The sequence below is a fragment of the Fundulus heteroclitus genome, chromosome 14, assembly GCF_011125445.2.
Source record: "Fundulus heteroclitus isolate FHET01 chromosome 14, MU-UCD_Fhet_4.1, whole genome shotgun sequence".
In the NCBI taxonomy this organism is placed as follows: Eukaryota; Metazoa; Chordata; class Actinopteri; order Cyprinodontiformes; family Fundulidae; genus Fundulus; species Fundulus heteroclitus.
This window is the reverse complement of record NC_046374.1, coordinates 616,916-631,605: the sequence shown is the minus strand read 5'-3', so window position 1 is coordinate 631,605 and position 14,690 is coordinate 616,916.

The following is a 14,690-nucleotide window of genomic DNA, read 5'->3' as shown; positions in this document are numbered from 1 at the left end:
CCGTCTCAGTCACTTGTGTCCTTGGGCAAGACACTTCACCCGTATCGCCTGCTGGCAGTGGTCTGAGGGTCCGGTGGCGCTGATGTGTGGCAGCCTCGCCTCTGTCGGCCCTAGAGCAGCTGTGGCTACTAACATAGCTCACCACCGTCATGGTGTGAACGAGTGAATGACTAAACTGTAGTGTGAACGCTTTGGGGGTTGTCAGACTAGTTAAAGTGCTATACAAATATAATCCATTTACCATTTGTCATTTACTTTCTTGGTCTCATCAACTCAGTCCATTACCCAATTGAGGTTGGGTGAAATCTGTCTCCCTTCCTGTCCCAGTCCCGCTTGGTGAGTCTATCTTCTCTAACCATTACTGGCAGCAATCCTTCATCACTATTGCCCAAACTCACCCTGCCATCATCCCCTTTCTCATCTTCATCGTTTTTACCCCCGACCATTACCTCTACTGCTTCTTTGCAGTAGTGAACAGCGTAATCATTCTTTCCTATCTGACAATTCCTCTTCATGCTCCAGAGGATCTTGGTCTCAGTCAGTAGAGGAAAATCAGGCGGCGTACCTGCTGCACATCTTGAATTGTGTAATTTATTAATCGCTGTTATTCTCTCCATAGAACGCTCTCATGGAGCCAAGAGAAAGCACCGATCTTCTGTTTATCAGAATCATTCTATTATAACCTTTGTAAACCTGCCTTCTTGTTGGGTCCAGTCAGACTAACCTGGTTTAGTTTAGTTCTGTTTTGCAAAGGATGGGCAAACGTTTTGGTCTGTAGATGTGCAAAGCAGGCAGAGAGGAACCCCAAAAGAAATGCAGCTGTAACATAGCAAAAGGTTGTTTTACAAAGTATGGATTACAAACTCTGTCCTGTTTTCATCTGCAATAAGGTGGTTTAAAAGTACACAAATTTAGACTTTTGCCATTTGTGACAGAAATTTTGGCCAGAAAATAGATTTTCACAGACACTCTCCACCTGCTCCGACTGATTTTAGGCAAAGAGTGGACGACAGTTTCAGTCTTTTTAAGTGCAAAACTTGTCCAGGCACAGGCATTTTTGGGAGCAGTGCTCAAGCCAAAAAAAAAGGGCACTCATTGCCAAATGTATTCAAGCAACTGTACTATTTTTTACCACTCAAACTAATAAAAAAATCAGATTAGAATGCTACATCAGATCAATAAAAACAGCATTCATGCAGAAATGAGGGCTTAGTTTAATACCAGTTTAAAGGTTGTATTTTCCAAGAGGTACTTTTAATCAGACAAACAAGCCCCTTATAAATGCATATTCCAATTTTCTGATATATATATATATATATATATATATATATATATATAGATATATATAGATATATCTATATATATATATATATATCTATATATATATATATATATAGATATAGATAGATAGATAGATAGATAGATAGATAGATAGATAGATAGATAGATAGATAGATAGATAGGTCTAGCTATATGTTATCTATACAAACCAATAACATTTAATTATATGTCTCCTCCTTTATATCAACATAATCACATGAGTGAACTATACACCTCCTTACTCAATAAAGCACAGAAGTGTAGCTAGTGGCAACCATCCATTTAGCTCTGGAGCTATTGTCAGATGTGTTTTTTTTTTCTGAACAGGAGACTGCCCCATGGGTAAAGCAGCTGAGTCTGCACGGTCACAGATGTCTGACCCACACGTGGACCCAGGAGAGCGCGAGGGGCCTGTGTCAAACCGTGCATTCCCTTCAGAGCTTTGTTTGTGTTCAGCAACATCCAAACTGACCACCCCTTTTTGAAATGAACACAGATCAACTGTTCTCTGAGTGCACGTCAACACCTAAAGATATTTTATGCTTCAGCAGTGAGCGTAAGAAAACACAAACCCATCACTCAGACATGGTTAAACAGTGAGCCCCTTGTTCTTATGCAGTTAAGCAGAAGAGCTGAACATCTGCAGAAACCAGATAGACTTCTGTAAAACGTATGATACGTTTAAAAGCTCTCAGATAACCTTAGCAGGCTATAAATGTTTCAAAGACCACCATTACAGACCTTTGGGTGTTTTTCAGGAAAGCTTTCACTTCTACATGAACTGTTCTGAGCTGAGTTCCTCCTCCCTCTATGGAGCCCTTCCAGAATGTAATATAAAAACAACATAATTTGACAAAGAAAAAAAACAAAATCCTGTATTAAAGAAAGACTATTATTTAAAACTACCCTAACTAAACCCTGTCCTAAGTCACCCCACCCCCAACAGATTATAAGTCAGTGACCCCTATTAGTCTTGAAAGGGGTAGAGATGTTTGAAAGGCATTATCAACAAACAGACATGACACTGAACAGTGGTGTACCTATCCAGGAGGCCTACCAAAATTACTCCGAGAGTGCAGTAATGTCTCATGCAAGAGGCCATAAAGCAACCCCCAATAATATCTTAAGTACTGTTGGCATCACTCTCCTCTGTTGAGGTCAAAGTTCACGACTCAGCAATAAGAAAGAGACTGGGTAAAATAGCAACTGGGGGAGAGTCTCAAGGTGGAAAAAGATATAAAGCATCACAAAGACCCATTTAAGAAAGTATTCATTGGTTTGGTGAAACAAAAGTGGAAGCTTTTTGGGAAGTTGCATCTGTACTAATGCAACAGTGCAGGAAATAATAAAAATAATAATACACAATACTTACATAGCACTTTTTTGGACACTCAAACATGCTTTCCAAAAAAAAAAAAAAAAACATAGACCATAATACCAATGGTATGCAGCTGGGTCTGCTTTGGTGCTTCATGACTTGGACAAACTGACATGAATTATGAAAAAATAAATAAATAAACGTCCTAATGAGAATATTCAGCCATCAGTTTGTGACCATCAACTGTAGCACACTTGGATTATGCAGCAGAACAAAGATTATAAGTGCACCAGCAAGTTCACCTTTAAAAAAATTAATATAAGGGTTTTGAAGTGGCCTAGTCAAAGTCCAGAAATAAATCCAATTGAAATTGTGTGGTGTGACCTTAAACAGACAAGATTTGCTCAAACATCCTCCAATGTGGCATCATGGGATCAATGTCCCAGTTTTTTCCTTTTACTGAGAAAATCCACCACCATTGTAACCACCAAGCTGTTTGTATGGGACATCAGAATAGAACACATTGGAAGTCAAAAATAACAAGTTACGAAAGATAAAAGAGAGAAATAGGAATGAAGATAAAGTAACACTCAATAACCAGTAGATTTAAAGAGAAGAGCTCATGCTTCCCAGATAAAATAGAACTAAATTTAGGCTTAAAAGGGTCTAGAAAGGATTTCTCCAGTTTTTTTTGTTTACTTGCAATGTTCTGTCTCTGTTTCTTTATCGTGAATATTATAGTATTCATGTACTACTGTGTTTTGTTATATGGTGAGGTTATCAATGTTTTGCCAAAAGTCCAATACATTGCCTGGGTATTGCATTATTGGTTTGGCTATTGGGGAAAAAAAACGTAGAAAATTTTATAACTTTGTTCTTGGCCTGAATTTGATCACATTGCAGTTTTAACCGATCCGTCCGTATGATTTGATTGAATTGCATTGATTTTATACCTTGAGATAAGGTGTTTTGAATTGGTGCTATACAAATAAACTGAATTGAATTGAATTATATATTTATTTATTTATACCATCCCTGTGCCTCAACAAAAATGTCCACAATATAAAATAAATGTTGTGGAGCGCTGATAAATTTACATAGTATTGTTATCAAATTTGAACTTTATGTAAAATGACAACCACAGTTGTGACGCTTGCAAGCAATCAGATTTTTTAACCCTATCATGGGGGGCCTAAAATCAATTGGTTAAAGACTTTTTTTCCCTTTTTCTTTCCTGTAGAATGTTCATCACATTCCCTCGCATCAGTCAAAACCATTAATATGAGATAAAAAATAACACACAGTTGGGCTAAACATGAGAATGTAAGAAGGGAAGTAAGTTATATTTTGTTGTTTTACAATAACTGTGTTTAAGTTTAAGTTAGATTTTATGTTGAGGTCCCCTAAAAGGAGGGAAAATTCTTAGTCAGTTTGGGTCCTACTTGTTGAAAGGTGAACAGCACCCTCTTGTGTCTGCTGTGCATTCCTGCATTCCGATTATCAAGGAAGCTTACATGGGGAATTTGTTGGAACAGCTACTTGTTGCTGACGTAGAGACATACAGTATAAACATATTAAATATAGGTTCACTATGTAGTATTACTATGTATTATGAACATTTATTTTTAGCTTAATGGGTTGATTCTACCTGTATCAATATGATGATGCTTGTTTTTAGTTGTCTTTATGACTCTAGTACTTTTCCATGTTACATCACTTTACAAACCAACATGGTATTGTATGCTGCAAATATGAAAAGCATGCAGATCACACAAGTATGTGGAAGCTAGTGTTCTAGTCAGGTGAGACCAGAACTAAACTTTTATGTCTATGTCTATTCATTCCCTGAATGAACCAGCCCAGTTGTAAAACATAATTGTGGCAGAGTTATGCTGTTTGGAGGCATTATTTCCAGTCCTCTCCAGAAGATTTATTACTGTATTTGTCTGTAAAACGTGGCTGACTGTACAGATCAGACTCCAAATGTCGCACTCCTCAGATTTCTTAATGAAAACATTTGTAAAGACATATACTCTTTTCTGCAGTTTTTTCTGTTGATCTATCAAATAGAATCTTATTATAATATAATGAGCTTTCTAGTCATCCTATGATGATGTGTAAAAAACAAAAACAAAAAAAAAAAAAACAGTCCAGTGGCTAACACAAACTTTTGTAAGGCACGGTTTAATGTAATGAGATGTTTTAAGTTATACAGCCTACATCATCGGAGCAGCTGTGTTCAACACTGATTTAAAGACGCGTCATCTTATGAACAACAGGCACATTTGAGATATATATAAATTTGTGTAAAATCAAATGTGCCATAATTCAGGTGTTTTTCTTCAAAAAAATAAAAAACAAAATGTGGATTGTTACACAAATGTTAAGTAATATTTTAATCCGGCTCATATATATATATAAAAAAAAAACATTAAAGGTGAGTAAATTTGTATTTCTTTTCCTTAGCATTGGAGAGTTTGGAGAAATGTTTCCTGTGGAACATTGATAGAATCGGTAATGACGTTTCACTGTTACTGGTATATACAACTACTACTGTTACCTACAATAATAATAATAATAATAATAATAATAATAATTATTATTATTATTATTATTATTGCTATTGTTACTGTTTCGTTTGGATCTGGATAATCTCGTCTCGGTCCACACCTGCTGTTGGGAAACCAGGCCAGGACTAGTAGAACCAGGTTAACCGTTCCTCAGCCCAACCCTTAGTCTCTGGGTGTTTCCTGAGTTGTCCTAGTTCTTGTCACATGCTAGTCACACCCGCAACGGTCATCTTTAATAACCACTTTCAGCACCTTTGTTAGAGACTTAGGATTGCGCCGCACCCAAAGGGAAACTGTGCTCTGTTTTCGAGAAGCTCACCTCACTGTTCTCATCATGGCTCCTTCTCATTGTCTGCCTGGAATTGTCTCGTTATGGTGATAACTATAATTTAAAGGATTAAAGATAAACTATAAGAAGAGGCGTGCGCAAGGGTTTATTTTTAATAGGACAAGGTTTGTAAACTATTTTATTTAGTTTATCTTGTTAGCTCTATTTTCTCTGCTTTTATGTCGCTCACTTATAAACTAAGGTTTTAGCTCAAGTGAGCTGTGTTTTAAAACAAATCAGCACAATCTTCCCAGCATTAGACAGACACCAGAGAGATCAGGGGTTGTAGTAGAATCAAGGGGGAAATTGAGCAGCTACCACTATATTAGACTGAACTCTCACCTTATAAAACAAGAACAAAAGACATCACAACAATTTTACTTTGAAATTAATCACAAAAATGACTCCAATTTTGGTTTTCATTTAAGAGTTGTTTAGTTTCTCATACTCCCCATGTTGTTGAGCACCATAATGTGAATCAGCCGTGACTCATGTTCCTCAGCCTAAACAAACAATAGTAACTACAGAGCTGAAGAGCTGATTGGTTATGAAAGCCTGGATAAACACCTTTTCTAGCAGGATAAAAGATGAAGGTCACGATGAAGGAATTGTTTGTTGGAGAGACAGAAGGATGCAAAGAAACTCCTAAAATAACACTCAGAATAACACACGACAACTATGCAAGCAATTGTTTGGGTGTACGAACCAGGCCAACGTAAATGGCTTAGGTAGCAAAGTCACGAAATGTAAATGTTTGTGGTTAGAGTTTGTGATTGTAAAAATGTCTGGACGTGAACCTGAGAGAAATTCTGTAGAGGGAGCCAGAGATTAGGGTGATGGGAGGAGGCCTTCCATCATTATAGACTTTATCACCAACGGTAAAATGACCAACTGCCAGTGAAAATATACAAAAAGGAGCTTAACAATAGTAGAACATGTTTAATAGTCAATTTTTTAAGAAGTCATTGAGAGAGTATCAACAATTTTGAACAGAAACAGATAAATGATTGTTTTTCAGTGGAAGTCTGGACGGAGCCACCAACATCTTGCATAGGTCTAACGTAGAACCATGTTCAGGATCCTCATCTTCTGACGTCTTCAAACAGAGCTACCACCTTCTTTAGAGCCAAGGAGTCCCGTCTCACCACAGATGATACATTTTCCACCTTGGCCATGGATCCTGCTGCTGCTTTGTAACTGTCCTCAACCAAAACAGGAGCTGCTGATGCTGAGGCATTACGTGTAGACAAGAATGGGAGAAAATGCTCCAAAACAGGCATGCCCGACTGAGAGAGACACACCCAACAGAACTTAAGGTGGTGTTTGATGCCAAAGCTGCTTCAACAAAGTGCTGAGAAAAAGCTGGGTAAACATTATGTACATGTTACCTCTTTTTTTTTTTTTTTTTTATAAACCGGCACAAAAAATGGACGAAAAATGTTTTTCACTAGGTCATTATGAGGCGCTTTACGTAAAACTTGGAGGAAACAAATGAATTCCTGCAATCCTGTCACATCCTGTAATAAAATCCTGTAGCATGACACAATGTAGAAAAACATTTCCACACTGCTTCCCCATTGTGGAAATGTCCCAAATGCATACAGGCCAGGGAGAACCTCAAAGTTCTCCCACTTATAAAAATACACATTATTGTTACGTGAATGCCTAGTCTTGTTTAGTGTAGTGTGCAGTGACATGTGCTATGTTATGCACACGTCGGCCACCGTTCTGCTCCTGGATCAGTGACTTCCTCATCAATAGGCCTTAGGCTGTGAGGATAGCGAAACTCTCATCAGCCCCACTCATCTGGAATGCTGCAGCGTTGTGTCCTAAGCCCTGCTCTCTTCACTCCCTTTTAGACACGACTGCTCTGCTCCACACCCCACAAACATGGTTGTAAAGTTTGTGGACAACAACACTATGGCGGGTGGCATACCCAACTGCAGAGAAGAGTTCTACGATCTGTCACCGTGATGCTCCAGGAATTAATTAATCCTGAACATCAACAAGGCCAAGGAGGTCCAGGGAGACTGAATACACTCCTCTCTGCCATACATGGGGGGGGGGGGGGGGGGGGGGGACAGCAGGTTCATGGGCATTCACGTTTCCACTGACTGCTGCTGGACTGTTAACACCTCCCACCTAGTGCAGAAAGCCCAAAAAATTATATATTTTTTTCTCAGGAAACTGAAAAGGACTGGACTTTCCACTAACCTGCTAAAAAAAAACTTTTTGCAGAACTACAATAGCAAGCATTTTGTGTCACAGCGTCATCTGCTCCACACACGGGACGCGACATCACTCCCTCTCCATTCGTTTCCTATGGAAGTTGCGTGATGTGCAGACAATTGTTTGCCCTCCTCCAACAGAGCGACCGGCGACATTCATGCGTGTGAAATTTTGAACCTGTACACATTGACGTTTCACACGCGGGCTTGCGACGCGACACAAGATGAAAGATGTTCACCTTTCCTCGGCGTCGCTTGGCACTGCAGCCATTTATCCTTGTGTGTAATAGAGGATGAACCCGGATGTATTTCTCTTTTGTAGAGTTGACATAAAAGCATGATTTCAGTCAATTCCGACAAAATCATGACTCTTCATCCTTGTCAGTCACGGACAGCTCTGAAAACCAACTAAACTTCTGGGAAACAAGTGATTCACCATCAGGATATGAAACGCTGTCAAGTCCCGTGTGTTGGGTCTTCACCACGGTGGCGAAGAAAGCCATTATTTGCTGTTGTTGGTCGCTCCCCATGTGTCGAGCCCATGACAGTGCGGAATGGGGGCTGCACAGCATAGGAAAGCAAGGATCTAGCAAAGGTGGTGAGGAAAGCAGAAGGGATTGTGGGACGGCGTCTACAAGATCCAGACATGGTTTATCCTGCACGTCCAGAAAAAGGGCCTGACGCATTGGCACTGATCCCATCCCACTTCTATCTGGTAAACGATTCAGGAACATTAGATTAAATCAAAAACACCGTCCTACCCAAAGCTATCATCCCCTGATGCAAATCAAATAAACTAACAGTCCAGTCTACCGTCTGTTGTTTTACAAACACGCTGCTGGCTCCACAGGTTCTTGATCCAACTGAGAATTGTTTGTACTGTCCCTCACATGCTAACGTCTATTTGCACACTTTTAGCTTCTCAGGGAGTGTTTGTTTGGACGTCCATGCTAATGGCACAGTTGAGTTGAAGATCTAAGTTTCCGATAATGATTATTTGCACACTTGAACTTATCTGGGAAGGTTTGTCTGATACACATTCAATTGCACAGTATTTTACGTCATCCTGTAAACTGACTGCTACCTGTCTTTTTGACTTAAACATCAACAAACGTAAACATTTTGTTTTTTGCTAATAATTTGCACACTTTTTATCTTCTCAGAAAGTGTTGTCAGTGCATTCAACTCAAACATTATGTCTTGTTATGTGTCTCTGTGTTATGTGTTAATTCTGAGCCAGTGTCTCACCAAAGCGTTTTCATGGTAACAATGACTATAAAGATTATTGATTCTTGAATCTTTAGGAGGTTAGCGCATACTTCTTCTATTGCTCACAGAGCAACACCCTCTCCACACACGCCATCACATTCCTGTCCCTCAGTGATCGCACTCAAACTTTAAATTGGAAGAGATTGGACACACAGAAAAAAAAGAACATTGTTCATTCTCTGTTAGCCTCAATTATGTGCAATCATTTTATTTTGAAACAGGGTTTTCTTGCTACACAAGCTTCAGTTTCAATGTGATAATTAGAGGCACCCGGTAAGTTAAGTAGGACACAGCGCTCTATAGCAGAACCCGGATCCAGAAAGAATGACAGCATTATGAGCATCATGACTGTTTAATTAAGGAGCCTTTTGAAGGCTGCTTCATTAAGCAAAACAAGAATGTAAGCAGGACTAAAACTAAAGGAGAGTACTGGTCCGTCAGCTCAGCTGCCTCCACCCTTGGTGACTTTCATATGAGTGACGGTAAAGGTTTAAAAGAAGTCAATCATAGATGATGCAGCCTTTATTTTGCTTTAGTCTTTGGCATTTAATTACAAGTCGTCTCTTTGATTAGATGCTTCTAGAGATGGCCTACAGAGGCTTGGATCACACCTTAGTTTCCTGATGTGAATCATTAACTCTGAGTTTCATAGAAGCCTATTTATTAAAGCACCACCATTTCTAAAAGCCTATCATCGTTATAGTATTTCTGAAAATTAGCACTGAGATATTAATTATATATGACTCCTGTTTGCAAAGTAGAAACTGCAATGAGAATTATGTGGCGGGTTAATTTTCACGTTGCATCAACCCATATACTGTTACAGGTGCCACAAGTCATTATTTTATCACAAACAAGCCTTTAACTAAATATTTAGCCACAGATAAATATTTAGACATTTAGCTAAATATTCAAGCATTTAACAAAATATGCAAATATTAATGTCCGTCCATTGTCTATACCTGCTTATCCATGCAGGGTGACAGGGAGGCTGGCTTCTATCTCCATCAGAACCACAAAAAGTTACAAAAGGAAAAAGTAGGAAATGGATCAAAGATAAATGAAAACGATGAAGAGCCAGCAGATGTAAGGAAAACATTTCAAGGTTTGCAGATAAAATGAAACTAAATTATGCCTTAGAGGGCTTGATGAAGGATTTCTCCAGCTTTTCTTGTTTACTTCCAGCGATGTTCTGTCTCTGTTGCTATATCCTACATGTTATAGTAATCATGTAGTACTGTGTTTTGCTATGTGATGAAGTCATTAATGTAAAAATGTAATGATGACACAAAGTTTTTATGCCAATAATGAGACAATATTTTACCAAAGGTGTAATAAATTGACTGGCCATTGTGCTATTGGTGTGGCTATTCAAAAAACAGAATTGAATGGCTTTATAGATCCCATGGCCGCAGTTCTTGTCCTGAATTTTATCACACTGCAGCGAGTGCAAAGATAAACAACATTTCCAAAGCCACTAATTTATTTTCATTCCACATAAAAATTAAGAATTTATGCTCTGAGCAAATCATATTTGTAAAAATGCTGTACAGCTCTTTAGAATTGGTGAAGCATCTTAAAGTCTGACAGGGATGTTTATAAGATGCTGCTCCTTCATATCCAAAAGGGTTGTTTGAGGTGTTTTGGAGATTTTCCAGGAAAGCACCACTAGGAGGAGACTCTCGGGGAGTCCTAGGGCCGCCAGGAGGGACTAGAAATCCCTCCTGGCCCAGTAATCTCTTCAGATCCACCAGAATAAACTGAAAATCGTTGCCAGGGAAAGGGTTGTCTGGGTTTGCACTAATTAATAATAATTAATAATAAAACTGCTATCATACTGTCATTGGTTATCTTTAATGTCGTTTCTTTTTTCATCCCTGTGTCTCAAAGAAAAATGTCCTCAATGTAAAATGTGTTTGAGTTTTGATTATTTTACTCAGTATTGTTATCAAATTTAAACTTGACATACCACGACAACCACAGTTGTGACACCTAAAAGCAATCTGATTTTTAAGATGTTCAGGGGAAGCTTTTTTTACTTCTTTTCCCCTGTAGAATAAAGAGTTAATCACATTTCATCGCAAAACCATTAATATGATTAAAAGAACCTGCAAAAAGTGCAGTTGGGCTAAACCTGAGAATACCACAAACCACAAACCTGTTCATCTAGTGCTGGCCACTCCAACTTTGACTAATAAACTTTATACAAAGCTTATAATCATAGACTAGCCTTTTAAACAAGTAGGCAAAAGAAGGCTTGACAGGACAGGTTAGTTCATCTGGGCCGTCAGGATAATCTTCTGTCTGATTCAACAAAGAACTGAGCAAAAGCTGAGAATATTTATGGACATGTCATCTGTTAGTTTTTATAAACGGCCGTGATTAATGGATGAAGAAACATTTTCATCTGGTCATTCTGAGGCACCAAAGCGCAAAACTTTGAACAAACAGATGAATTAAATCCAGTAACATGAGAAAATGCTGAAGAAGGGAAGCACTGTGGAAATGTGTAGGCTTACAGGTCAGGGAGTATCTGAAAGGTGTCGGACTTATAAAACCACGTTATTGTTACATGGAGGCCGGGTTCGGTTAATGTAGTGTGCTGCACACCACGGACAAAAAGAGAACTGGCATCGAGCGCAGGTGAATTAAAGTTTATAATTCACCCTTCAGTCCCTTTGGCTTGCGAGGGCGTACTTCGTCCACCAATCGCAGAGCAACACCCTCCACAGACACGAGTTTCTATTTCAAATGTTAATTAGAGGCCCCAGAGAAGATAAAATAAACAAGCAGAAATGTCCCTAAAGTAGGGCGTAGCACACTGTGACAGACCCAGGAAGCATAAATAATGGGTTATGAGCTCTCAATGACTAAAGTGTTCTAATTAAGGTGCCTTGTGAGTTTCACTAAGCGGGAATTTTTTTTGTTATACTGTGAGTTCCTCTAAGTTCCGTCAGCTGAGCTGCCTCCGCCCTGCATGACTTTCATATGAGTGACGGTAAAGGTTTATTAGAAGTCAGTCATAGAGACAATGATGTCTTTATCTTTGCTTTGGTCTTTGGCATTAAATACAAGTCGTCTCTTTGATCAGATGCTTCTGGAGATGGCCTAGAGAGGCTTGTATTGCATCTTTAGTTTGTCGCTGTGAATCAGTAACTGTTCTGGGTTTCACAAAAGCCTATTTATTAAATCTGAACAAATTCCAAAAGGCTGTCATTGGTATAGAATTACTGATAGTTGCCATGAGGATATAGGATTACATAGGACACCATTTTTGCAACGTACAAACAGCAGCATTTTGTCAAATGTATCATGTGGTGATGTGACTTTTTAAGTGCTACAAGTCATTTTTTTACCACACAAAAAGTTTGATAAATGTTTATAGAAATACAATTAAAAAAACATTCAAACATTTGGCAAAATCCGTCAATCAGTCTACCTCAAGTTGAGGAGTTTATTAGATTAGATTAGATTAGATTCAACTTTATTGTCATTACACAGGTACAGGTACAAAGCAACAAAATGCAGTTTAGGTCTAACCAGAAGTGCAATAGCAGCAAGTGCAGGATAAACTATGGTTCCATAAGTACAGGACATGGATTTATTACTGAATAAATATAGAGATGGATACTATTATAGACAGAATTTTACTGATAGATTTGTCCTATGAGTATAATATATAGATAACTAGTATTGCGAACTAAATTTACAGCTGGATATGTACCGAATGTTGTTATGCAGGTCACGGGTGATGGTTAAGCTCAGATAAGGTGAGGAGCTGTGTTATCCGAGGGAAGTTCAAACTAGAGCTGCTGCTTCTCTGCATCAAAATGTTCCAGTTTAGGTGGTTTTGGTATCTGATCAGAATGCCGCTTGGTTTTCTTTTCCAGATGTGACCCTGTGGGAGTAGAATCAGGATCTGCTGGAGGGACTATATATTCCACCTGGCCTGGGAACGCCTTGGGACATTCATCCACCAGAATGAGATGGAGGATGTGGCTGAGGAGAAGGCGGTCAGGGTTTTGCTTTCTCTTCCAACCAAAATGATCCTGGCCAGGCAAAGCAGCCTCCTCATACTACCACCACTATGTTTGAATAAATGATCTTCCTTTTTTGAAATCCTGTGGATTTCATACAGCATGGTATCATGACACAGCTATTAAAACACTTTATCTACAAAAATATGTTCCCAAAAATCTTGGGTATATGTTTTTTTGGTAAATGTCTCTTTTATGTTTGCAATCATAAACACTGACCTATAAAAAAGCCCAATGAGGCCCGCAGTGCTTGATGTTGTTTTCGGCTTCTTTGTGACTTTCCAGCCGAGTCATCAATGCATTCTTGGAATTCTGGTAAATTCCCACTCTTGAAAGAGTTCTCCCCTGTGCCACGTTTTCTGGATTTGTGGAAAATGCCTCTGGTTGTGGTTTGCTTTTACATCCCAGACCCCATTACTAGTTGCAGATTGACAGATCTCAGTTAACTCAAGTGTGAGCCACCAGAATTGACAAAGAATGCTGGATAGGGGTTTAAACATTTTCAGAAAGAACAGAGCGAAAGTGCAGTTGCCTCCAATTTCAGCCTCTTTGTCATCCACAATTTCAGTAACTGGGGCATAATGTGATGCTTTTTGAAATATTTGAACCTTATTATTTTATAGGAAACATGGATGACACTTTGATTATACAGGCCTAGCAGTCTTTGGGTCAGGGCACTCCTTGTGTAACTGAAAACATAAATGTAGTCAACTGCCATCAAATCCTGTTTTATCAAAGAGGTCAATTCTATTTTCATTCAGGGCTATATAGATAGTTGTGTTTTTTATTTTTTGTTATTATTCAGGTTATCTTTGTCTGATATTCAATATTATTTGATGACCCAAAACAATTAGCCTTGAAATATTTGCAAGACAGAAGAAATCTGTGAGGAGAGAAGCACTTTTTCATAGCCCTGTATTCTCATTAGGTCCTACCTGAACCAGTGTCAGAAAGAGGAATCTTCTGCAAAATCAGATATTGACCAGGTACAGCAAAATGCAACAAGGGAGAGCCTTGAAGATGGGACATAAAGCCGGGCATACACTGTACGATTTGTTACCCTTTTTGAGCCGATTCTTCAGTCGTGTGAGAATTTTCTGTCCAGGTTTCAGCTTCATCGTGCATCCTGAATCGTGTAGTAAACAGGGGGTACCGAGGGGCGATTTGCCTCTCATGACCACCTCCCAATCAGGAATCATGCGATTGAATGAAAATCAAACATGTTTGAAATTCATTCAGCCTTCGTGAGTGATCGTGAGTGATCGTGAGTGATCGTGAGCAATCGTGAGCGTATCCTGCTGTTGAAGCAGAACTACGAGCTTCTACAAGCCGATTTCCCTCAACCTCGTGCTCTGCACATGTGTAAACAAAGGAATTCTTCTTCTCAGACAAAAACATAGGCGTGTAGAGAAGCATGGTGAAGGTACGTGTGAGTACCCCATTTACACTACCACTTTTTAACCGTGCCGAGACCAGTCCGAGCTCGGTAACCGAGATAACTATCGAGTGTAAATGGAACTCAAACTGAACTGAACCGAGCCAGACACAACTGGACCGCGCTAAATGCAGACCGGTTCCATAGGTGTGCTCAGCCCGGTTTTTCCTTATCTCGGTTCTCTG